Here is a 27,743-nt window from a genome sequence, read left to right on the forward strand (position 1 = left end):
AGAGAGAAGTGAGCTACACTTTTGATGACTAGGAGCCATTATTTATTGATTGGCAGTTCTGAACTTCAGTCCTATTGCTATTCGAGATACATTTAAAGCACTTACTTTCAACTCATATATCTTTTTGGCAAGAAGGGAAAGTGGGAAATAGTGTAAAAGATCAAACAGGTCTCAAACTCCTCATTTGACAGAATTCTAGCCACTAGTTTGGCATAATGTCTGCATATTAAATTAATAACAATAAGGAGATAGTATAAGCACTATAAAATTTATAATTGAAACATAACTATGATAAAAGTATGTCAGTTTTTATAAGTTTTGAGTTGATAAGTCGCATTCCTAATAACAATGTGCAGCAGAGCAAGAACATCCACTCAAGCTGGGTGCCAGAAACTGGCTATTACACTGGGGAATTTAGAGGACCGTGAACAGACAGTAGCCTTGCACAAAACAGCACACATTTATCAAAATTTATGATCTTAAGTACACCCAAAGTAGATACAGTACAAGCTGACTTGAGAAGACTTTATGTAAAAGTGAGGAAATCATGTCAGATCTAAACTGCTTCTGTATGTTACTAGTTTTTATCTCATCCATGATTAATTAATTATGCTTTAAGCTGAGGGGCATACATCTCCAATTTCCTCCATATCATCTTGGCACTTTCATTCAAATCTTACCATGGTGCAATTACTCTGTTACTTGTCCCTTTATATGTCTTGAACAGGTTTTCAGAAAGGAGAATTCATGAACACATTGTGTACTCTTGATTTTTGGACCCCAATAGTCTTGTGAACAAAGTCTGAATAAAATGTCAAAGAACCTGAGACTTTTTACCAAAATGTGGAGACTTTTTGCCACTGTAATGGTACCCAGTTAATTCTTTGCAATTGTAATGCATTTGTAAATCTATTCCCTGACAGTGTGGACAGGTCAGTCATGCCACTGTGCACACACATCTAATCTAATCTGCCTACTATTTATAAAACAACAATGTTCTTAGAGAAAACAGCGTCAGATGTCAAAAGCATTTAAGATGCCAAAGTGTAAAAGCCTTTGAGCTGGCATAGCAGTGTAATTCTTTATAGTGTCAGGGACACCATGATGCTCCTGTCTACTGATTAACATCCCCACTAATTATTCCAGATAGAGACTGATTGCCAAGCCCTTCATCAGTAAGAATCAATAAGCTGGCAAGTTCTTCACCCTGCTGGATACACAAGACTAGGTTGTGCAGCAACTTGGTCGCTGGTATTGAATTTTACTGGAATCCTTTTGAAAGAGATGGCTGTTTCCTTTTTAATTACTTTTACTTAATGATTTCCAATAATGACTATGCCTTATAAAAAATTCCAGATAAGTTATATGAACAACTCCTTATTGAAATACTTGTGCAAAATTACTCAGTTCTATCCTTTCCCATTCAAGTGCTAATCAAATATATATTAATGTAAATTAGAAATAGAATTCCTAAAACTAGCAACTGAAAAAGGTTTAAATTAAATTTAAAGAAAAAAACCTAAAATATATGAAAAATTATTAGGTGTAACTGATGGCTATGGACTTAAATTACTTGATTTCCTGAGAATACACATGGTAAATTTTCAGGACAATCAAAATATTTCTTATTTAAACATTTCAGAAACAATTAGTCTGGCATTGCTAGATATAATGTAAGGTTACTGACATTATAAAAAAGTTAGGAGACTTTCATTATGCCTTCTATTTCATATTTAAACTAATGCAGCTGCATATATAATGAGCTGCTACCAGAACTGCTCTGTGAATATTAGAGTGGCAAGTTTTAAATGTTCAGACAAAAGTATTCACAATTGCCAGAAATTACTAAATCTTAGTTAAAACCTGATCTGTAATGTCTTATAAGCCTTAAGAATGGCTATTGACCAGCTAATGTACAACAATGTCCTTTATTTCCACATTGGTTTAAACACCTCCAGTAAGAAGCCCCGAGATCACTTTAATGAAGGGAATTTGTGCCATGATATAACAGGAGTAAGTCACATGTATGTCAAAAGGATTTGGCCCAGTTGCTCTTCTCTGCTACATGATATATTTCCTCTGACTACTTCTGGACTTCTGCGACTTCAATGTGTGCATTCCATGTGATGGAAGCAATGAACAACCTATTTAAATGCGAACGTTTATGAAGATTGGGCCATAAAAAATTAGGGAAACCTTTTCCTTTGGTATTCTGTATCAGCCAAACTTGAAAACACATGGTGTTCAGCAAATTATGTCACAAGAAGTTTTGTTTTGTTTCTCAGCTGGAAGGGCACTAGGAGCAAACTGAAATGGGAAACTTTTCTGCCAGCTGGAGCTCGTTGAGGTTCCTTGGGTCAGTAGGGAAGAAGCCAGTTGCATGAGTGCTCAAGTAAGAAAAAGGACAAGAGAAAATGACCTTAAGTTGTGCCAGTGGAGGTTTAGATTGGATATTAGGAAAAATTTCTTTAGTAAAAGGGTTGTCAAGCACTGGAACCAGCTGCCCAGGGAAGTAGTTGTGTCATCATTCCTGGGGGTGTTCAAAAGATGTGTGGATATGATGCTTAGGGACAGAGTTTAGTGGTGCTGCATTAACTGGTGAACTTAATGATCTTGAAGGTCTTTTCCAACCGAAAGGATTCTATAATTCTATGATTCTATGGTTGTACCATTCTGGTTGTGCAAAGCCTGGTGAGCTCTGCAGCTGTTGCTGTTGCTTTAGCCATCTGTTTGGCCAGCACTGACATTGAGTTGAAACCCATCTGCGTGTGAAACACACAACTGTATTTCAAATTACTTCCAGACAGGGACTAAGTCTATGGAAAGCTTAAAAATAAAAGAAATAAGGAACAGCTCTTGAAGAAAGTTTTAAAAATGCAGTATAAATTAATAAGAAAAATGATGCGCATGGGTTTCAAACTCCAGATAAATAAGCAAAACATTTTAAAGCCTTTTTCCTAACAGCAGACAAACAGAAAATGCTATCAAAGTCAGCTAACAAAATTGTGAAAAGACACAAACATATAAAAAGGCAGCATACCATATGTCCACCAATATCTGGTACAACAGAAATATTAAGAAAGTCATTAAGATAGTGTCCCCATTGTACCCAGGTATACAATAACATATGGTACATTTCCTGCTTCACTGTGCATTTCCTTGCTTTTGTTGTTTAGCACCAGTATTTTAGAGCTCAATTAATATAGTTTGTGCATGCATTTCTCCACAGAATATTTTAAAAAATTTCACTGCTGTTTCAATTAATCTCTTTTTTAGTGAAAGTGCACAGTAAGTATCAATGGAAGGTAGGATTCTTTCCAAACCTTGAATAGATGGAAGAGCTAGATAGAACTACTTTAAGGTAGCTACACATGATACTTAAATTGTTATTGTCATCTTATTTAATCCTCACACAATTTGCTGTAATGATTCTACAGAGAGGCATTACAAGGTTGCTGTTTGTTTTAATCAAGGATGACTTCCCAAGGACAGATGTGTGCTTTTCTCAGGACTACAGATTAGAGGCAAAATCGTAAGGGATTAGTGTAGCAGCATGAATGAAAATACAGCAAGAAATATAAGGTGACTATATTCTGATAAATATCCACCTGTACATGTGGAGAAGAGAGGGAAATGAAGATGTACAAAATATTTTTTTCCTTTTAGGACACTGATTCTTGAAAAACTAAAGTTTAGGGAATTTATGGATTTCCAAAAACACAATGACAGTTATTTGTAAAACACATTGTCTCTCTTTTTGGTATTTACAGATTCCATAGGCCTCTTAGATTAGCTGAATTTTGCCACACTAGCTCAATCCTATCAAGATTCCTATTTAAATTTAGGACTCCTATGGAGACTAAAAAACAGTTCTCTTCTCAAAAGAATTCTCTTAACTATGTCATGTGCTTTTCTAAAAGGTATATACTGCATCATGAGCTTGACATAGAAAATGAAATAAGAATGAAATGAGCCCTTACCACTAAAATCTCAAATACTTGCATCAGAAACATTTTGATCAAATAATTTAGACCAAATAATTAATATCCTGGATATGTAATTTTTAAATACAAAAAGATGGGAATTCACTTAGCAATAATCAATAATAAATTTCAGTTCAGAATCACTTCCATTTGTTATTTACTGTCTCAACAGTGGTGCTATGCTAAGCTATTTTCATTGGTGGATATAGAGGGAAAGGATCTCTGGTATGAAACCTAATCAGATTTCAGAAAGGAAAACTCTATAAGCTTGAGCTAGCATCTACTGGTATAAACTAAAATACAATTTTAGACATTTATTTATGAATAGAATAATTAATATTCTGAGTGGAATTACAAGCTAGTGCCCAAATTATAGAACATGGATTTATTTCAGCTTCTACTTTAATTAAAATGTATTTGCCATTTAGCATTAGGGGACTGTAAAAGATCATGAGTGAACATATGGATATTGAATTAGGTTTCATATTTTATACTGCAGAAATTACTCAAACCCACTGTAAACTCACCCACTATGCCATTCCAGTCTCTAAAAATACTACATGTGCTCTCAAACAGCATGACTTTTTCTTTAAATGTTAAAGGTTGTGTTTCCTTTGAGATCCACCAGAGCACAAGCTATCCTTTTCTATATTTCTCATTAAATTATTTTTACTTACTGAACTCATGATAAATTATAATTTTATTTTCCTTTCAAGAAAATGTTTGTGTTTTCTTATTTAATTATAATCCCTTTTTACTTCAAAATTTATGTCAGAATAAATTTCCCAAGTACATTTCTGGGTACAGTGTATTATTACAATAGGTATCACTGGAATTCACTATATAATCACATGTAATGTTTTCCCTAGAATAGAATATGACAAAATGAATATTTTAATCAAAGTTTTGCTACTAAACAAGACAGTTTGCTTCTGTATTGTACTGAAATTTTGAATTCATTACCCACTGTAAGAACTTTCATAATGGTAGAAGATAAATACAAGTCAGTGGATACTTAATAGGAAAGGACTCCTTTGAACAGTCTTTCATAAACTTTGTTAACTGTGGTTTTCCGAAAGAATAATTTCCATTTATAACATAACTATTTTGCTGTTCTGACATATGATTCTGACATATAATAAGAATTAAAATGACCTTTAAAATAAAATCTCTCCTTTTCTTAAGTTGTTAATTCTCAGATATTCAGATATTTTTCTCATAGTAGCTTTGCATAATAACATCTGTCTTCATTTATAACATTTTAGAATATGACCATGGCAGGCTATGGGATGTCCAAATAAGACAACCTTCCCTTTCAACTACATGATAGAAGAAAAATTCAATCCATTCTCCCCAAGAAAATGAACACAAGAAGTAAAATTTTCACCTTTAGGGGAATGATAGTAATAGGGGAGTAATGGCCCTTCTATCTTTGGTTTCTAGAATACTTTGAACCTCCTGGAATGAAGCAGAATACCAATATCATCTGCTTTTACAGTGAAAGTTTTCAGAATAAAGTATATTTTTCAAAATTTGTCTGAAAATGCTTTTTTCTCTTATGTACATCTCCATTTATCACTCACTTAACTTTGCCAATAAATGTTTAATTCCTTGCATATTACAACTAGATATCAGAAAATTTCCTTATGTTTGAAAAGAAAGCATGGCTCAGCATTTTTGCTCTTGCTAAGCATACATTTAGGCTAAATACAAACTGATTTTGCCATTTTTCTCATTATTCAAAGCATTTTCTCATTATTCAAACTTTACATTAATATTGCAGGCACTCAAAATATAAGTACATTTGAAAGTAAAAATTGAAAAGAGATTTCTGGAATATTGAAGGATGCAGATAGGACAGGTGTCTGCTTTAGGACTTGCAAGTGGACACAAGAAGTCTCACTTGTATAACATGCTTTAATATTTCTTTTAAATGCTTTTAATATTTCTTTCTTTTTTAAAATGTCTTCTGATTTTGAACAGAGGAATAGCTCTTCTAGTCCTACAAAGAAGAAGATATAAATAATATATACATTCCTTTCTGTTTTAAGTGTGATTTGTATAGAATGTTTTCTGTGAGCAATTTTTTTAAGAATTGAAAAAAAAGACTAAGAAAGTGCACTTGGCACAAGCCCTTTTCTCATTCCTTTTTTAATACATTAAAATTCACTTGCCACAAAATCTTCACCTACATAATCTCCAGGCCAATAAAAATCATGATATTTTCCCTTCCCAGCAATTACATGGTTGCCAGCTTCAATTTCCTTTCTTTTACCCTTTCAGAGTTCTCAACTTTTAACAGTTGCTCAGCATGCATCTTCATTGCTTTCCTCTTACTTCTTCCAGGTATGAAAGATACAACTCTATGAAGCAGACATTAACTGTCCTCCCCATGTCCAATATTCACTTGCTATTTTCCATCCAAATATGACATGAAACTAACTTAGGTAATTTCAGAATTATATTGGGCAGGTTCTTTGTACTTTTCACAATGAAAAAAACTACAGTGTGCTAAGATTTAGATTGAAAATCAAGTTCTCCTCAAAAAAAGGGAAAAAAACCCCATGTACATTCAAGAAAAGAAATAATTTAACTCCTGAAAAAATTGCTTAGTATATTGTGGTATCATTCAATATTATGCCTCCTAGTTATAGTCATTGAACGAAAATTATATGAGAGTTCTGGGAAGTACTAGAGAGTTATGCTATAGACCATGTTCTGCCTTGGATCATTGCCCAAAACACTGCTCATCTCTGGCAGTATTAAATTCTGGTATCTCTTGAACCGGCTGGAGTGGGAACAAATACTGTGCACAACTGCTGTGCTGCGATTATGAGCTTTGCAACAGAGAAAGCATTTCTTTTAAAACTTGCAAAGCTAGAGATAGAAAGGGAATCTGTGCATCACAATTAGTCATTCTGCTCCCTTCCATTCCTCACAGCTTCACATTCTGACATGATAGCAGCTACTATCTCACCAGCTGTTAAAGATAGCGTGCAGCTGGAAAATCATACAGCTGCAAGTTGGAACCTCAGCTTTCAAGTATCACAAAGCACTAATCTCCAGTTCTGTGCCTAGTAAGGTTTTGACTGCTGAAATCATGTGGGAGCTGAAGTGAAAAGCAACAAATGGTGATGGTAATCTAGTGACATGAAGGTTTTGTTATCTTAGGACCCACCATGTCTGATAAAAATTGTACAAGGGCTCTCAGGACCAGTAAAATTATCTTATGTATGCAAACAGCAGGGGAAAAGCCTCTGATGACAAAATGGCAGTAAAGCTGACAAAGACAAAAGCAGTGAAAGAGTAAAGCAGTTAAAGATTAGGAAAAAGACAAGTAGATAAGATATACATCATGCTTATTTTTTTCCCTTGTCAATTTTTCACAATAGTGTTTTATCTATTTACCAATGTGTTAGGAAAACAAATTAATATTTGCCAAATACTATTCATAGGTCTGGTAAAAATAAACAACACTGCTTTTCTAAGTTTGGGGGGTTTTTTTGGTAAGAAAAGTTGCCTGAAATTTTCCATATCTTAATTATATTATTGATACACCTAATTCACCATGCATTTCAGGATAAGTTGACCTATTACCTACACACTCCTTTGAAAAGTCCAATTTTGGTGTCTCTGGATTACAACATTGCTGGGACAAAATTAATAATGAAATGACTGCATTTCTACCACTATTTTTCTGGTAGTTCTCTAGCATCCAGAACCATTGCATCAGGAATGTCTGAGGAGATGTTCCAACTTTTTACTTTCAGGATTCCCTTACTGTCCTGTTGCCCAGCAACTCAGATAACCAATTCTGGATCGAGACAATTATTTTATTGTCCTCAGTGCACTTGGAAATGGTTTTCCAGGTTTAGCTGTTACCTTTTCAGGGGTTGAGGTGAGACTGACTGTCCTACGGTTTCCCGTCTCCCCCTTCTGTTCCTTTCTGCGCAAAAGGCCGTGCAAACGCTGCCTTGCTATCCTTGCCCTCAGCCAGGCTCCAGTGACCCCTGTTTCTCACCTTTGGCCAACAACATTTCCATGCTCAGCCCATCCCCTGCCTTCATGATTCTGTAAATCTCATTCACGCCCCTCTCAGCTCGCTGGCTATGAGGGGAACAGTCCAAGACTCTTTCCTTGCAAAGCACCCAATGCTCTCACTTGACCCATTCAGCAGCTGGAGCACACACAGCTGTTGGTTTGTTGCACAGTTTTGCTTTAAAGCTAAAAAAAACCCCTAAACATTACATGAAGATGGAATATTGGAATAGCTCAAATTGTGTGTGAGTTTAATTTCACATCTCTACGATTTTACTTATAACTTCTAATGATAGAAAGGGTCTTATATCTTGAACATTCTTTCTTTCAATTGCAATACAGAAATCTTGTAATTTTTTCCTCTTTTTTCATAGATTAATTTAGTTACTGTTCCAATTTTCTATCTGTTTCTTTGTAGTTCCTTGTTTTTTCAGATCTCTAAATTTTTTGCTACTACCAGATTAAATTTTTCAAACAATTCTTTAGACACTTGTAAATTGCTACTATTAAATATATATATAATAAAAAAATTATAGTTGTATTTATGTCATTAAAATGAATAGAATATTGGACCAAAATGCTGTGAAGCTCTTCTCTGACTAGAAATAGAATCCAGTTTTCTGCTATGTTTTTAAACAGGCATAGCTGATGTAATGTATTCTCTTTATTTCCTGAAAATTATGAAACACAGCAGGGGACTTAGAGTGAGCATCACTTTACTGGGTTCAGAAATATCAAAAAACAGTTTGAGAATATTGTCTTCTTGGTAGATTTTCTTAGATTTTAGGAATTTTTACAGCATTTTATAGAAGATACAGAAGATCCATAGAATATGCAGAATTCAGAGGCACATCCATGAGCTATGCTAAAGACCACAAAAAGTTAAACCAAGCAAGCTAGTTGTTTCACCATGTGGTTCTGAATTCTGCTCATGTCTTGTATGTGCCGGATTTGTTTGGTTTTGTGCCACTATAGTTACATTAACTGCACAAACGGATGCACAAAGAGTAGTAGAATTATTCACTGTGAGGTTGCAATAGTGATTGGCCTTGACATTTTGGTAAAGTAGCTCATCCATTTCAAGTTATATTAGATAGAAAATTGAGCATAGTCCAATCATACATGAAAATAGAAACATGTTTGTTACAAACTCATGTATGTGTAGGAGTTAATTTACCTCTGAATAAGAAGAGGCCTGAACACAGCATTTGATTACTCCAAAACCTGATGGGAGAAATATATTTTTCCCCTGGAAATTGTGAAAGAAGCACCACTGACAGCTCAACATTGATGTATCTGTAAAATTTATAGAGCTATATTCACAGAACTAATACAAATCGTGAGCACACACAAATAATTTCTGTGGAACAACTCTTTGGTGTCAGTAAGAATTTCTAAGTTTTCTTGAGCCTCCCCTCCTTATAACCTAGAAATTTAGATACAACAGACAACGAATATGAATAATCTTTGCTCAACTTTAACTTTGCAGTCTTCAACTCTCACTTTGGAATTTTTTACGACAAGTGCAACTGTACTGGCAAGGGAAAGAAGCTCTTTAGTGGCAGTGTCATCTGCATAAGGAAGCACTTAAAGCGCCTCTAAGAGGAATACATTTGCATTCTCCAAGTGTGAGATGCTGTTTTACTTTAAAAATCTTATGTCTGTAAGAAAAACAGCTATGAATCTAAAACTGTAAGAATGTTAGAACACTGGATCTGCTTTCCTCTATTAATTTTCTAAAGTTTGGAACACAATTGAAGCACGATTGCACAAATGAAAAACTAAGTGCCAAATATTTTACAGATAACGGTAAAGAAGCACAAGCCTATAGGCACCACAAATGCTGACAGACCCATGTTGACAGACCATCCTTGCTTGCTGCTGTTAATTTTGGTAGATTTTAAAGATTATAAAATAGATTATCTCTTTTCTTTTCTTTTTTTTTTTTTTTCATAAGTCACACCATGATAGATATAGAAAAATACATTACTATTTCTCTGGCTAAAAAGATGAAAGTGCAGTACTTGGAGTTATAGGCTCTAGAAAAAATTTTGCACATCATCATTCAGGATTTCTAAATATGATATTTTGAGATCAGTGAAGTGACAGTGAGATCAATTCAGTGAAAGGAATCATCAGACTGTCAGCATTCAAAAAAAGAAGAAAAAAGTCATTTGGAAATAACTAACTTCTGATCTTCTGATTAGTTATAGACAAGTAGATTGTAAATAATCTTAATTTGCAGGAGTTGAAGTTGGAAACTTCTGAAATATTCCATTTAGAAAACTAATAGCTTTTCTTAGTTATCCCATTGCTTTTTCAGTGAGAACATTTACCCTCTTTTTAAAGAAGAAAATGGTTGATCATTATGAAGAATTTAGAAAGTGATAAGATAGTTTAACAATGGTCTGGAACGGTAAAGCAGAAAAAAAAAGAAAAAGAAAAAAGTGAATTGCTAGAAAATAAGTGAGGCACACAATATTTATGCTACAATATTAATCCAATAAATGGACACATGATGAATACTGAATACAATATTTATTGTACCTGACAAGAAATCATGCCAAACCAAGGTAAGGTTTGCAGAACCACATGGACATGTTAACACACATATGGTCTGGCTTGAACAGCAGAGGTGACTAAACAAACCTCATGATGCATATGATGGAGTGAAAGGGAGCAGGTTACAACCTCTATCAGTACAAAATAAATTTTAACAAAACATGAGTCTGAAGACTTCTTGTAGGAATCTGTTATAAAAGCTTTACAGGGGAGCAAAAAGCAACTGAACAATTTGGTAGAGGCTTAAAAGGCTTAAAAGACATCACCTCTGACTGAGGAGTCCTGGATTTTGATTTTCCTGGAATCTTGCATGGTACCCCTGGGAAACCTGCTTTATTCTTAAAGTCTTTAAGAATTTCACTTTTTTTCCATCCCAGAAAGAGGACACCAGTTTAGATGGAATTTTGTGTGATGTTATTCTGTGGCACTCATTAGCCACTCTTGAGCTTTCAGAACAACATCTGAAACCAACTGGGTTTGAGGTGGCATCTGAAGAATTGTAAATGTGAAATGAAGTCTGCCAGAACTTGAATTGAAGTCTGCCAGAACTGAATTTAAGACACATATCCTCCCTGACTAGGGAGAAGCATTCCTATTTATAAGGATGGGTTTCTCTTTTACTTTAAAGCGCTCCCAATGCAGCAAAATGCAGCATAAGAAAAAGTTCAGCCTTTTTGATTTCAGATTGGGATTTTTCTCTGTCCACTAAAACCCAGCAGAATTTTGCCTGTATTATGATTTCAAGGATAAGGTGAAATTACAGTTTCTCCTTTGGAGGACTCTGGGCTATTATTAACCTTCTACTTCATTTACTAGCATTGCAATCAATGCTAAATTTTTTGTTAATATTGATGAATTTAAGTAATTCAGATAATTGTAGTGTATTTTATTTCTTTTTCTGAGATCAAGAATGGCCTTAAAAATGTTGAAATAACATCTCCATAATTGTCACTTGAGAATTAAAATTGATTAGTGTAGCACTGGACTCCAACAAAACTCTGCCTTATTAAAACATATAAAACTGGAAGCATCACTAGTCTTATAATTTTTTGCTGTATGCTCCAGTTTCACATAACTTAGCCTATTTGGCGCCCATTTTGCAATATTGCTTCTCCCATTTCACACTTTCCCATCATCCCATCCAAGATATTTCATTTTTCATATCTCATGAAACCAGCTTTAGCTGGCTTCCTTAGGGACATGACTCTAGAATATGGAAGTAAATCTTTGAAACACTTATGAAAATAATTAATCATTCCAATGATAGGTTTCCAGGACCTTCTTCAAAGTGCATAATTGCTTATAAATCCCACCACTTGGTCATACATCACTTTCTAATTAATGTTCCTCTTTTATACTCCTTTCCATATTCTCTTTTTTTCTATTGCATCTATTTGTTTTGAATATACAAGTTAATTTTTAAATTATTCTGAAGTCATATATTTTGCTACAAATTGCAAGCTTTTTGGTAGATCAGTTCTGGGTAGAAGCATTAACTTTTCATTTAGATATCAAACCACAAAAGTTTTAGTGCCTCTGAAGACTACAAGCTTGTCTATTTAGAAACTGCAGTGCAATATATATACTTGTGAATTGGTTTCTAAAATGATATAACATGATAAAAAACTGATCTCTGTGTGTCAAGTCAATAGTTTTGCTTAAATATTGAAAACCTGTACTTCCTCAAATTCCAAATATTGATTGCATCATTTGCTCTTGTTTAGTCTAGTGATTACAAATAAAGAAGTTTTACTGAAAAGTAACTTCAGTCCATCTGCTGCTGTGATGGAATGATGCCACACCCTGGGGAACTTCCTCAAAAATTGTAGGCTGTGTTGTGTGAGACTTATCATAATATTTTAGTGATGGTCACTGCAGATCTGTATTGATGCTTCAAAAACCATCCATGCTTTTTGTTTGCTTCTATGTCTTTAAACACACTTTCAGTGTGGACAAGCAGACAAAATCCATTTCTTAAAAGCATCTCAGGAACTTGTTTGAAGAAAAATGAGTAACAAACAGTATCATTTTTTGCAAGTGACAGTAAATGCAAAGCACTGCAGGAGGCTTTCAAGTGTGGAACTGATGAATGACAAACATGCTACCCCCAAAAAAAGTGTATGTAATGTAAGTTTTAACTTGTTGGAAATGTTGTTGGAAGAAGCTATATAATAAAATTCTTCACGTTGCTATGTGAAAACTAGAAGAAAGTGATTCTTCTGGTCCCCAGAATAAAACATAACTGAAATATCTTCTAAGAAGTGATAAGCACAGCTAAAAGATTTAATTAAAGCTCTCAGGAATAAAGAAAAGAGCTGCTGACACAGAAACTGTCATGACAAATTATCTTTTGAGCAATCTTTCAGAACCAGAAAATGCACAGTTGACTACAGAAAACGTTTTCAAATTCTGCTGAAGACCATTAGCTAATCTTGGCCATGATACACATTCATACTCTTCAGCATGAAGTCATGCTTTCTGAAAAGCTGAAACTTTAAACGATGTGTAAAAAGGTGTTTCTTGTGTAAAAGTTTTGTGACTTGCATGGTTCTTTAAAAAGCTTCTGTAAAATCACCATCTTGTACATTTCAAGACTGTGATAATTACTATCCCATCTCAAGTAAAGCATTTTGCTGTTTAATTAAAAGTTAATAATCTTAATAATCATTCTACAAATGGTATTTCTGCTTAGTGACAGAACAATTTCAGGAAAGATCAACAACTCATTTCAAGAACATTCACGGTGACAGAAATATTTCTATATTTAAGAAAATAATCCAATACTTCAGGTTAGGTTTCAGACTAATGCACTGGTTATCTCTACTGTACATATGAATTCAATACTATGAAAGAAAATATGTTATTGCAATCATGAAGAAGATTTAGAAAAAAAGATCACCTATTTCACATATTGAAATCTAACTTTTTGTTTTCTTAAAAAGTGTTTGTGATTTAGCCAAACTCTTACTCCACTAGTGACCTAATAATCTCTAAATAATAGACTAAAATAGATCTCATGGAACCATGAGATCATATGCTCCATTTTCCCTTTTGGAACATTTATAGAATTTTGTCAAAATGCTGTTGCTTGCAGGGGTGGATATTTAGTTCAGACACAAAATTCAAAAGAATATAATGTAAGGAAAAGAACCTTTCAGATGAGTAGATAATAATGATATATGTGTTGCTGATATAGCAGATAATCAGCATATAATAAAAATATCCTCATAAGCCAAAGTTTTGCAGGCCTATAGGAAGCAATGTGGTTGATGCTGTGGGCATTGCAACATTGTCAGTCACAATGAAAAATAAAAGGACTTGAATTATTGCATTACTAAATATTTATTTCTAGTACTGAAATTTACTACTGTGCCGACATTAAATCACTAACAAAAAGAGTTCAAGGTCTTCATAAGTATGTCATAAGATAAATTCATCCCTGATGTCAACTTAGAAAACACATTCAATTTGAGAATGAAGGACATAGAAAAATAAGTTTGAATTATCTGGAACACTAACTCTAAAGCTAAAGAGAAACAATATTAGTATTTCATTTTTTTGCAGAAGCTAATAGCATCAGGATGCTGTACAATTTGCCTTTTGCCTGGAATATTTAAACTGGTAGAAGTATACAAAATCTTGTCTTTACAAAACTTTTACATATCACTTGATATTCTTTTCTACATTCATTTTTCACAAGACAATGTAATAGCTCATGTTCATTGAAATAGTATCCGTGTGATTTGTTGGCAAAATGTGAATAATTTAAGCTCTAGATTAGAGGAAGGTTTGCTTTGGTGCTAGAAGTTTGGAATGAATCAATCCCCATGAAGTGATTCCTTTCCCAAGACCCATTGGTTCAGAACTCTTTCAATTGTCAACTCCACTATAAAAAATGGGCATATCCATTAAAAATCCAATAAATAAAAAAAAAAAAAAAAACCAAAACCAAAAGCAAACAAAAAAACAACCCAATTTTATATCCTTTCAAGGTACTTAATATCTCCACTGCAGAGGCAAGAGCTTCAAATGCAATTTTTCACACTCTTTTGCTAAGGGGAAAAAATCCTTTTTGGGACCCAACTTTCAAATGAAATTTCCACTTTGAATTTGATACAAGCATAAAAGTTTAGTGATGTTGCTTGATGTTACAATGCATTCATTTGTAGCCATAATTTACTGCCCCTGAAGGATATAATACTGTAGCATGCACACCAATCATATTTTACATCTTTCAGCTTTGCCTGTTCCAAGTCCCATGCATCTAGCTGTATGTAATTGAAACCTTCACCTTTTGTCACTCTCTGAATCTGCTTAAATACATTTTTATTTTTAGAGGAACTCATTATTGAAATTATTACTACAACATGTATTCTAAAGGTTTGTTGCTTAATGCTGTTGGTGAGTTAATCAATTATATAATATTTAATTAAACTTTTTAAAAATTCCTTTGTGTGTATCTAAATATGAGCTAACCCTCATCAAAAGCTTTTATGCATTAAACACAAAAAAATGGATAAAAAAGAAAACTCAGAGTAATTAGTGTCTGAATATGGGCTGAATATTTGATGGTTATTCAGGAAGGCAAGTTTTCAGTGAAATAAGGTTAAACTACCTCAAATAAGAATACTGCCCCTGTAAGCATCTGAATAATTCATTTTTCATATAGTCTGAAACCTGGAACCTTATTCCCAGATGTCAAATTTGATTTTAAGAAATGAAAATTTTATATATTCTTTGCAAACTGTTCTTCCATGGCAATAACTCATATACTTTCAAGAAAGAACTGAGTTACACTGGATGGCTGCCTCGTAAGATCACAGACTGGAGGCTTGGAAGTCCCTTGATACAGAAAAACCACTCACTCTATTTCTTTCAATCCTATATAAAGAAAAACTTAATTTTATTGAGTAAAGATGGTGATATTGATCAGTTTAGTTAGATACATCGTGCTGAAACTTTAAGTCTGCCTTCTCCTCCTCCCTTACTCTTGGAAAACATATGTTACTGGCAGAAAGACAGACATTTTGGGGGGATAGAAGTGGTACAGAACTACAGAATTTATTCTCCACTGAGGACAGGGGAAAAAAATGAAAAAATCCAAATTGTGAAGGAATTGTATGATGGAAAGGTAAGACTTTTGGGTAGGCTCTCCTCTTGCCTCTTGCTACAAAATCCATATAAGTTTACGGTTGCAAAAATCAAACGTCTCATAAGCTAAAAGTTAAAGAACTGACCCTCACAGCTTTTTGGTAGACCCAAATTTTATTTAAAATACAGTCTTACTAGCATGATTGAGAATTGCATCCCCATTCACACCTGCCCTATTAATCACCCTTTCTTCTCCTAATCTCCTTCTGTCCCTTCCCCTACTATCTGATACTCCCTTGTTTGCCATTCCTATTTTACCTCTGCCCCCAGTTCCTCCACTGAGCATCACCTCAAACCCAGTCTTGCTGACCTTTGCCCATCTCAACACGTGAATGCCAGAGGGCAATGTCAGCTGCACACACAGGACAGAACCTGCCTCAAAACACTGCAGGCTCCACAGGCTCTCTGCAGCTGGAAGAAGAAGTTCTAGCAAATATTATACTACCTCATGATTCAGGACTGATGTACAACAGGTAGACTGAAAAGCTATGAAGCATTTTGCTTCAAAACTCTCAACGAATCTTCAGTGCAGGAAATTGATTTCTGCCAGCTTCATCAGAATATTCCATGTTTTAACAGGGAAGGCAAAAGGCATGCATCTGACAGCAGAACAATCAATTTACCTGATTTAAAGTCAGTACTCTAAAGCCCTGTGAGTCAAAAAGTTTAAACTCAGGTATTATTTTAAAGTAAGCAAATATTTGTGTTTTCGTGGAGGCTTATAGGAGCTTTATATACCAATGAACACTCACAGAGGCACACACACAGCTTCAGGCCTTTCCAGACAGCGTAATGCTCTGCCATGGAAGTTTTTCAAGTTTACAATATAATAAGATGAATTTTTTTAGTTGCCATCATCATCATCATCATCATCATCATCATCATCATCATCATCATCATCATCGTCATCATCATATCCAGGAATAAAGGTTCCTGTTTTTAAACAAAGCTATATAAGATGTCTTTTTAATTTTTTTTAATTTATTTTTTTTATTTCGGTACCTGAGCTGTTGCATACTGATAGAGATATTATAAAAGAAAGTCCTTATAAAATATGGGTTGGGCCTTGTTGCTCTCGCTAAGCTAGCAGTCAGCTTGTAAATTCCCATGTAAAAAATCATAAGCATGAAAGAAGTTAGCACAACAAAATATTCTGGTAAGAGAGCTGTTCAAACCCGCAGAAACAATAGGTCTACCCCATGAGAATCAAGTGAAGAATATATATATAAACAATTTAAGAATAGAGAGTCTCAGCACCTACATACAAAACACCATTTAACCAATGAATTGAGCAGCAAGAACACTATAGACAATTGCAGTTGGAGGTTTTTACAGATCTGTGGAAACTGTTTAAAAATGAGTTATGTGAATGAAGAATTAGCTTCTCCTGCATGAAGAAACTGAGTCCTGTCTGCTTATTACTGCAACAATGAGCAACTATAGGAGACTGTGCAAACAGAAGAGTCTGCTTTATGAGATTCCCATCCATGTAATATTATGAACATCAAGATTGGTGTCTCTTCTGTTTACGAGCTGTACATGCATGCTACTGTGCTGGAGCAGAGCTTTTCAACATTTACGGGGGCTGTTTTACAGATGTTCATAGTTTCTTTCTAACCTTCTAAACACAGAAGTAAAATTGTATTCCTTGCACAGCTGCATTTTTCATAAATTTCAGAGAGTTGCATGTTTCTTAACAGCCACCAAGTCCTCCTCTGGCTTAAAGTCTAAGGTGAATACAGGAGGCAAAATCTTGTTATCCTTCCATTGTAAGCCACAAGACAGGACACGAAGCTGTCACATCCTTTCCAAGTGTAAAAACCCACACTTATCTGTTACACTGTTAAAATTAGAGTGGGAAGAATTGAGATAGTAGAAATGTTGGTTCATGTATTTCAAAAGAGATTAATTGATTTTGAAGGGTAAGCATCAGAATTTTCTTTTAGAGCAAGTTCTAAGAGAAAATGTATATTATACCATATTCTGAAATATATTATTAACCAAAAAAAATCTGTATTTTTTATTGTATCATAACATGCCTCTGGTTTTCACTCAAATTAATTTGGAAATATTTTGTTGGTGTTTATTTTTTTTTCAACCTTTTTGCCATTGTGTTTAAGTAAACCAGAAATAGCTTAACTAAAAGAATTTCAAAGGATAAATGAGGAAAGAATTTGAAGTCTAAATCAGATGGGACTGAAAAATGTGCTCATACAGCTCTGTAGTATTAATTTGTCAACTCTCTGCTGTACTCCTGCTCCAAATCGAAACTAGCTCATTAAAAATGACATTATGCATTTGAGGAATAGCAAAAAGGTGGCACAAATGATGCAGAAGAAAAAATGCAGCATGTTTTGAGTTTCCTTTTTCACTAAGTCTTATTTGCTGGTAATTATGCTTTTGTAGCAACTGTAATTAACAAAATTCATAAAGTAGATAACAGCGTAATCTCTCAAACTAGAGAATTGACTAGAAGAAAATATATATGTCTGTATGTACATTAATCTTTTTTCCAGGAAAATTACATGGGTTATTCTTCCACTATTTTGACGTTCATTGTACGATTGCATTTTTTAAATTTTTCTAAAATTCGTAGAATTTTACATTTTCCTAAAACTATTGTATTGTATTAGCTATTGTGCCTTATTGTATTGGCTATTTTCCCATTACCTTTATATATATTAAAAACATTAACATAACCCCTATATATAAATTCCATTTCTCAGGTTTAACACCAGAATCATGTCTGTAGAAGGAATTATTAAATGGTACAGATTTTACTGTGTTTCACTTGATTTATCCAAAGTTAAACTTCAATCAATTAAAAGTGCAGAGCCTTTAGTACCAGGATCAGTGGGGTCCACACCACCATTAATTTTAAAACCTGCTGACCCTTTCCCAGACTTGATTCCTTTTGAGCTGAATGCACTGGTTCTAATTCTGTCCCCACTGCACACAGAAAGAAGAGGCAGATGATAGCACAGACAGGATCCTGTGACAGAGCTCAGGAGCCCTCAGGGTGGAAAGGAGGGAGGGAAAAGTGGGATATTCATCAGCTAAAACATTAGAAACAACACCGAGTTAAAATGAACGAAAAGTAAATGCACTGAATAAACTCTCATTTCCAAGAATTCAAATAAAATCTTTAAGTTATCTGAAGAGTAAATGAACTTAAAAATATCACCTCCTTTGTTACCTCAGGTTTTTGCTACAAATGCAGGTATGACTGAAATATCTAAAAAGGTTTTGCTTTCGATAAAGGTATTTTTAAAAAAAATTTGAAAACCTAATTGAATTCCCGTAAAATCCAAAAAAGAATAAGTATTTTACAGATTTTGTGAAACATCTCTTAAATTTTTCCAATTTTTCGTTACTTAATATATTATTAAGTGTAAACATTGTGTAAACAAAAGGAGCTGCAATATCAGTATCTTGTCAAAAAAGGAGATATAGCCACGTCACTTGTTTTCCACTAAATGTTTTTGTGTTTGAAAATGCAGCTGTCCCAGACACTACAATAGGTATACCAGATATCTGTGTTGATCAACCCAATATAACCAGTACAATTTCAGTGTGAAGATTCTTCACAAATCACAGAGAGTATTAGCCATTATATATATATATATATATATATATATATATATATATATATATATAAATTCTACTACAATCTGATTGGAAATAGTTGAATCATCTACTTATTTAAAAAAGATATTTACTTATTGCTTTAGTCCTGGATTTAAGAGTTTTATACATCCTTCCCACTATTTGTTTATGTCTGTTGACTCTGTTGGCATACATTTTTATCCATGTGAGGTTCCAATCTCTCTTCTAGTCTTGCAAATGCATTTGAAATTGTACTCATTAGTATAAGTGGTGCCACAGGCTTGAAAGGCATTTCCTAATCATTTACAAGAGAGGTTAGTTGGGATAAAGATGCTAGGAATTCAATTCCTAAAACTAGTGATTTATTTTTTTAGAAGATTCTCCATGTTCTTGGTGATACTATTTTCTTTACATTCATTTTATCCTCTGTTAAACAGACACGTGTTGAAATGTGCAGCCAGTCCATCCTATTTCTCCAGCTGCTTCTGGCAGCTCTTATAATGCAGATACAGCAACAGCTCTGGACTAATGTCATTCATGGTTGCTGTGCTGTAAATGACAACACCTATCACATAAATTCATAAAATTCCATATAGTAACAAACCTCAATTTTATTTTTTTTCTGGATAGAAACATGGTATCCTCCAAAACTGCTACCTGCGGTCATTAAGATAACACAGCACTGTTAGAGAATACAGGTTTAACACCGTCAGAGAATATGGGTTTAAATTGCTTTATAATGTGTTTCAGAAATTTTTTCTATGGTCTCACTACATTGAACTAATATTTTGATATTTCTTTGAGCTTGGATTTTCCAATTACAAGATTAGGAAAACTAATTTTCCCTTATAAAGATTCTTTTCTTTTGCCTCTAATGAGAGGAAGGAAGGACTATTCTCTCAGTTTTGCTTCAGGCTAAATCTATAAAGACAATGTGGACATTATTTTGCTGTCACAGATTACACCAATCTGCCTGTAGGTTAAATAAAGACAAGAGGATCCCATGCTACAGAAGGGAAAATACTGGAGGAGATGTGGGAAAGTTTTTCTGACATACTAGTTGTATTCACAAGTCTACTCAAACTGGTTTTGTCCTAAAAAATGGAACCGATTTGGTTTTTTAAACAAAAAATATTTATGCTATTACACAGTGGGATGTGAAACTTAGAGTCACTCTAGGGAAAGTCAAAACAAAGATGAAAGAAAAATCAACAAAGTATATAAGAAACACTGTGAGGGCACCTCAGAATGCTTTTAAAGATACATTCCCAAACCAAGAAGAAAGTTTGGACAATACAAGGTTTGGATTAGTGCAGCATACAACCATATTTTGGAACACTGACCTCTGGGACTATTAGAGAGAGATGCCTATGTTATCTGCCAATTATGACGTGAATCTCTTCACTACAAACATGAATACAGTCTAATGATACATGTGGCCTAAACAATATTTTCTTTTCTTCATTCATATTTATTTGAAGCTTACAGAGCTTTGAGAAAGGTAATGCAAACCGTATCAGAACAAAAGAAAAAAAAAACCAAGGGCTTTAATGTATGAAGAAATCAGAAAGACCACCCCTGGAACAGGTCAATGCTCCTTGGTACTCTGTATAAAATCAGGAGTCACCCAGTGCATATGGAGAGGGGAGAGGAGGTGGGGAAGGAGCTGCTGGTTATGATGCTTTGCATGGACAGCTTCATCAGATTGCCTTTGGCCATTCAGCAGATGTGCACTCCGAGCAGTAGCTGTTAGAACATACCAGGGAGGTGACCCTGCTGAATGCAATGCTCATCTCTCTGCAGAGCCAGCTACTGAGATTGCAGCTCTACAAGGTGAGAATAAGGCACAGACCAGGAAAAGCAGAAGTGCTGCCAGATGCAGTAAACCAACTTCAGAGCACCACACAGATGGCACTTTGGAACAGACACTGATGCTGTGTGTCTGCTTCTAGGTCTGGGAAGCCCAGCAGCTGAGACCCAGCTGAGCAGGATGAGATGCTATGGAGAGCAAAATAGTTCATGTCCTAGTGATTGTACAGACCACAAGTAATCAGGTCAAAATCAGCTGTGAAGGAAATTTGGAATTATGTTTACAAGTAAGCAAAGATTAATTCTATTTTATGACATTAAAAGGAAAAAAGTGCAATCCTTGAGAAGCTAAACTTCAACTCTAGAAGGAATTCAGATTTGCAGAAAGTGAATGACAACAAGAGACAACACTCTTTTTTGTTTCAGTACTCAGAAAGTATCCAACGATTCTTCTTTCTGCCCTTCTGGTGTCTAGAAATACATGAATCAGACTATAATAATATGTTAAGGAAAAACTTTATTACACTGTATTAGTCCCTTTTGTACTTTGTTTTTCAACAATCAGTCAGTGAATTGAAGCATTGTCCTGGTGGAAAGGTTTGATATGAAACACAAAACTCATAAATCTTCTAATGACCTATTTAGGAAAGGAATTTGCAAGAAAGGATTGTTCATAAAACTCTAACAGGCAAACTCTAACAGGCAAATAGTGTTTCATCACATCTATTACATAAAAAAAGATACCAACCAATAAAATTTATGGGTGGCATGCTTTATTCTTCAATATTCTCTGCCTCTTATTCTCCTCTTAATTACTCAGTAACATGTACTTTTAAATCTAAAAAACAATTTTTTCAGCAAATTTTATATGATGGATTTCAATTTACTAAAACTACTTAACCTCCAGTGATTTAGTTACATGTGGAGTTGTTATATCTTTTTAGAAATAACCAAAATGAAATGTCTTATTAAGAGAAATTATGAGCTGATTAATTAAAGAAACCTTTAATAATAATGACCCTCATTTCATAAGGTTCTCCACTTCAGCTAGAGTGTTATTGATTTAGAATACTGGTGTTATGGTTTTATCCAGGCATTGCCATGGAAGACTTGGAATAGTTAATGTCACAATTAGAAGAATACAAAAATGTTCTGATAATTTGAAGAGAAATATTGTTGGAAAACAACCGGCATTGTGATGGCCAAGAACCATTAACAATCTGGTGCTTATTTTTGAACAGGTGTACAATTTAATTATCAAAGCCAATGGGCAATGTTAATGCCAATTTTAGAGATGCAAAACACTGCTGAAGGTTCTGAGCCAACAAGCAAATAAATATCTCATTTCAGTCCGACAATCTAGGATAATCAGGAGTAGTCAACAGTGTTGTGGAAAATACTGCAGGCAAGAAATAAAAATGGTACTTCAATTCTTTGTAGCAAAAAAAAGCAATACTTGTCATACAGACACATTCCTGCCAAAGTGTTTTGCCCTTCATTAGCTCCTGAGACGAATCCAGATCTCATGCAGAATTGCAAGGGGCAAGATCTAAATAGATAAGATAGGCATAAGTACTACATGTTATTATTTGGATTATTTTCCATGTTTGTGCAATTGTTTACGTCAGAAGCATCTAGAAATTTTGGCTAAGAATACTTTATACAAAAAAGTACACAGGATCTAGATGATGGAATTTGCTTATAGCGCCTTTAGGAAATCGTTCTAGATGCTGGAATGAAAGAGCTCTTAGTTGCAAACCTCATTTTTTGTTTAAAAAAATACCATTACATTGCAAATAAAATAATTTTTAGTTAACACTTCTTGACAATTTCTGGTAAAAATATTATTAGCAGCTTTGGATATTTTTCAGACTGTTACTAATAAGGGAATAACCTGTTGAAATTATTTCCTCCAGAAAGGAAAATCTTATTCCTACAAATTCTTCCATTTTAACATTTTAAGATTCTTTCAAAATTCTAACTTACATTGTTCATAATGCCTAAAATATTTTTGTACACTTTTTAATAAGTCATTTTAAAAAACCTACCTTCTCCAGTCTAGTTTCAAATACCAAAGTCAAAATCATTATTTTTAAACAGTGTGTTTTTCTTAAATAGATGTCTTAGTCATGTTCACAGTGTAAAAATAAATCTTCACCTAATGGATCTCAAATTTATATTTGAAAGCCTCACTGGAGTTTCGGAGATCAAATAACATGAAATGTGTCCCTTTTGCATTTCTGCTTAACAAAAAATGTACATCCTCTAGCTTTTCTGGGGAACACACATGGCACTTATGGGGCTCAGACAAGGTGTAATAAATTTGAATGACCAACCATTTGAACCAGACAGCGTGTGTCACTGTACTGAGGTCTGCATAAACTTTACACAGACAGGGATAACTCAGCTGAATTAGGTACTCACTGGTCTATAATCTGGTTTCCCTGTTGCCACCATAGTTGAAAAACAACCATACTGAAGCTGATAATCCATGGTACTAAAAATATAAAACTGAAAAGAGGGAAAGACAGAGTGGGGAAGAGAAAGATTGAGGGAGGAGAGGAGAGTAATGGGAGGGAAGAAAGCTTGAGAGAAGAGTTTGAGAGATATGAATGAGCTAATAATACTTCTCTCTTAGCAGCCCTCTATTTTTGCATTCTTGCCTTGATCTGGCTCAACTGGGATTTTTCAACTTTCAGAACACAGTTAAAAAGAAAATTTCCCCTAAATGTTCCACCATGGTAGCTCTGTTCTGAATTTATATGGCTGGTGTGAAACCTACTGCATCATTACTGCACTTAACTTTTAAAACTAAAAATATTTGTCAGTGTATGCAGGTAAATACTTGTTTCTACATGACTGCACACTGATCAATTAAACAAACACTTTCTGTACAGGATATTGTCACCAAAATGTTCCTAGAAAATATGTTAGAAGACTGATGTTAGGTTAGAGACCGAAATGCTTCTATAAGTTTGTCAAGGGTTTTATTGTCTTAAACTGCTTTGCTAAAGACCTGCAAGTTTCCTACATACTTGAAAGACTTTTTGCAATCTCTAGCTAATAAAGTGTACCTAAGGAAAGAATCTCCTTCAAATCACAGAGAGAAAAAAAGATAAATCATAGAATCACAGAAGGTGGGAGGAATCTTAAAGATCAACGAGTTTCAACTTCCCTGCCCTGGGCAGAGACACCTTCATGCAAGACCAGGTTGTTCATGGAACTGAGATTTACTGACAGATTATACCTTTATTCCAGCCTGACAAGCTTGGTCAAAGGGAATCACTCAAAAGCAAAATGGGAGAAAAAAGGTATTATACCAAGGTGACAACCAAAGTGAGCCTTCTGCTCTCTCCTGACCACTTGGTTTACATCAAGGAGGGTTAGGGATGGTGCTGTCATTGATGTATATTGGTTTTTGGGAACATCTACTCTTCATGGTCACGCACATATATCAGTTCCTCATATATTCAAATCACTTCTTCTCTACCACTGAATATTATTTATATAAGGACACAGGAGATATATTAGTTTCAGGAAACTTGGGGAATATTAGTTTTAGAAAACTTTGAGAGCCATTTCACAATCTAATGTGGCATCATGCCCTAGGTTTTTGTAGTTGTGAATTTTCCACCCCAGTTTGCTCTCATATTTCAGAAAATGGACTGTTCTCTTAAAGCAATTTTTGAACTCTAAGAAATGCTCTTCAAGCAACTATGCTGTGACTGATTACCAAACTTGAGATAGAAAGCTTTTCTAATATTATTTTTTAATGTTTAAATTTAATATCCTATAGTTAGTGCCAGTAATTGCTCTTTATACAAAACTATGTTTTATTTTAAAAAAACCAAAAAAACCCCAACAACCAGGCATTATGGATAAATAATTTTGTTTTTATTATTCTTCACTTGCTGTTTTTCTGGAAATAGATTACAGCCACTAAGTCTTAAGAGTTCAAGTAAATTTTGACCACAGACCAAGAAACACTGCTTTGTATTATCTCTGTTATTGACAGCCTTGGCTGCAGTGATCACAAGACTGTGGACTTTGGGATCCTGCTGAGCACACTGAAGGTTATTTCTAAGACAAAAGTTTCTGGGTTTAGAAGAGGAAACTCCAGCTTGCACAGAGCTCAGTTGGGAGGGATTCTGCAGGAAGCCTCCATGGAGGATCAAGGAGTTACTGAGTACTAGAAGCTTTTTAGGAGCACTCTTCTGGAAGCACAAAACCAGTTCATCCTCTTTAAGGTAAGGGAAAGCAGGCAAAGCTCGAGACTTCCTTGGCTTAACTGCAAGAATCTGAGTCTGCTCAAATGCAAAAATAAAGAATTGTGCCAGAAATGGAAAAGTGCACAAACACATATTGAGAACCACAAGGGCATTGCCAGGGTATGCAGAGATGGAGTTAGAAATGCAAAAGCTCAGCCCAAATTGAAATTTGCCAGAGATGTTAAAAAATACAAGAAGGGTTTTTCAGGGACATAAATAACAATCAAAATCAGAAGGAAAATATTAGCCTGATGTTGAAAAGGAGATCTAAAAAAGTAGAGGTCCTCAACAGTCTCTTTACCTCTGCCTGCTGGCTTCCTGGCCTTGGGAACAAAAATCCAGGTTGATGAAAACACAGAGCTGCTGTCAGTGAAGGAAGGGTTATGTGTGAATGATACATGAGCATGACCCCTAAAAACTGATGAGCCCTGACATTATCTACCCAAGGGTGTTAAGGGAGCTGCTGACACAATTTCCAGGCCACTCTCCGTGATCCTTGCGAGGCCATGTAGGTCAGGGGATGTCCTTGCAGAACAGAAGGAGGCTAATGTCACCCCCATTAACAAGAATGTATTGAGGGATGATCCAGGAAATTACAGGCCCATCAGGGACATTTATGGAATGAATGCTCCTGGAGGTTCTCAAAATGAGATGAAGCAGGGGTTTGGGAAAAGCCAGCACAGGTTCGCCAAGGGCAAATTGTGCTTCTCAAATCCAATGTCCTGCTACAACAAAGTAACAAGTTTGGTTGATGCAGGATGAGTGATGGATGTAGTCTACAAAGCAATATTCACCTAAACCTTTTAAATAACTTATTCTGTAATTAACCACACAAGCTACTTAATTTTGTAGCATGGTTTTAGCCATTTTTTATGCTTTCTGTTTCACTATATTTTCTCTATGTGTTACAATGAAGTTTATACAGATTATTTGAAATCCTGAATATGATGAGCTTTTTAGGAGATTTCCTTTGTATTTCTGCATAACCTTAAATAAAATCTTTCTTCAATGTCTCTGTCTTTAAAGGGTTTATATCTAGGTTTAATCTTTGTTCCAGGAACATTTTTCAGAAGTCACATTATTGTTCATGTCAGATTGAATATTTAAGTAAGAAATTTGAAATTTTTGGGGACCATAAGGGGTCACTAGAGGATGGCAATGGTGGAAGTTATTCAAGCAGCCTGCAATATTATCTACATTTTTTTAAGACTAAAAAGTACAACAAATTCAAAAAACATTTTCTCATGGGGGGTGTTGAAAGCGAAGGGAGACGACCCATCCTTGTTGATCAGCATCGAACTCCAGATTTATTGATCCAAAAGGCACGTTTTTATAACCGTGTTAATTAAGATCATACGTATTGCAAAACTCGAGCTCACCATAGGCTGCAGCGCAAACACTATCCCCTCCCTTTGTTTTCAATACCTGTGGTTTATTATTTAATCCAAGATTTATTTTCTCACCCTGTTATGAAAGTTCTCAAGGCCTCCATGTTATTGAAGACAGACTTGAGAACTTAGCTGTTTACAGAAACAGGCTGTGAGAATTTGCTCCTCACAGCTGCCTTTAAGGCCATTTCTGAGCAGAATTCTCCTACAGGAGGGTGTAAGTACACTTCCATAACCTCAGCAGTGAAGGGAGCTGGAGGTTTGCTGGTTTTGGTGTTACAGAAAAACCTAACAACATTGACATGAAAAAAATAAAGAAGTCTGCACCCTGATTATTATAAACTCATTTGGCTCTGAAGCAGGCTATCTCTACAATAAAAACTTAGTCAGACAGTCCAGCAGTTTAATAGATGAGCACAGATATATTACAAGAAGAAAGAAAAAATGGCAGCCCAAAGCCCAGACTTCTCACTCAGCAGGCTGAGTGTTGTCAGTCCTGACACTAATTACAGAGTGCTCTGCTACATTCAGCACATCAGTCTGTGTTTAGTTGACATTTAGGAATTACAAAAAAGCCAACCCAGCAACTATAGTTTTGAGTCATTTTAATCATTGTTTATTGGAAGAATTTCAGCTCATATTAGTTTTAAACAACTCATGTACATTATATTCCTAGTAACCAAATACTTAATTTAAAAAGGTAACTTTGCATATCTTTTTTAATTTTTATTTTTTTTTCTAGTGCTCAGGGTTTGATGATGAGCTCCATCATATAAAAAAATATCAAATATCACTCTGGAGCTTCATATAGTGGGAAATCAAGGATTTAGGACAATGCTAACCTAAAACTCAAGAAGCATAACTAATTTTGCAAGCCATATAAGGCTGCTTGCTATTGCTCACTATCTGAGAGTCTTTAGTAAGCCAACAAAATCTCA

The 27,743-nt window shown here is 34.7% G+C and overlaps 1 protein-coding gene across 6 annotated transcripts in view; it reads right to left on the minus strand.

Annotated features, from left to right (window-relative positions):
- The window catches only part of CCDC102B (coiled-coil domain containing 102B), a 140,775-nt gene that overhangs the window by 3,401 nt on the left and 109,631 nt on the right, over positions 1 to 27,743 (minus strand). The window lies entirely within an intron of this gene.

Source organism: Melospiza melodia, chromosome 1, assembly GCF_035770615.1.
Source record: "Melospiza melodia melodia isolate bMelMel2 chromosome 1, bMelMel2.pri, whole genome shotgun sequence".
Classification (NCBI taxonomy): Eukaryota; Metazoa; Chordata; class Aves; order Passeriformes; family Passerellidae; genus Melospiza; species Melospiza melodia.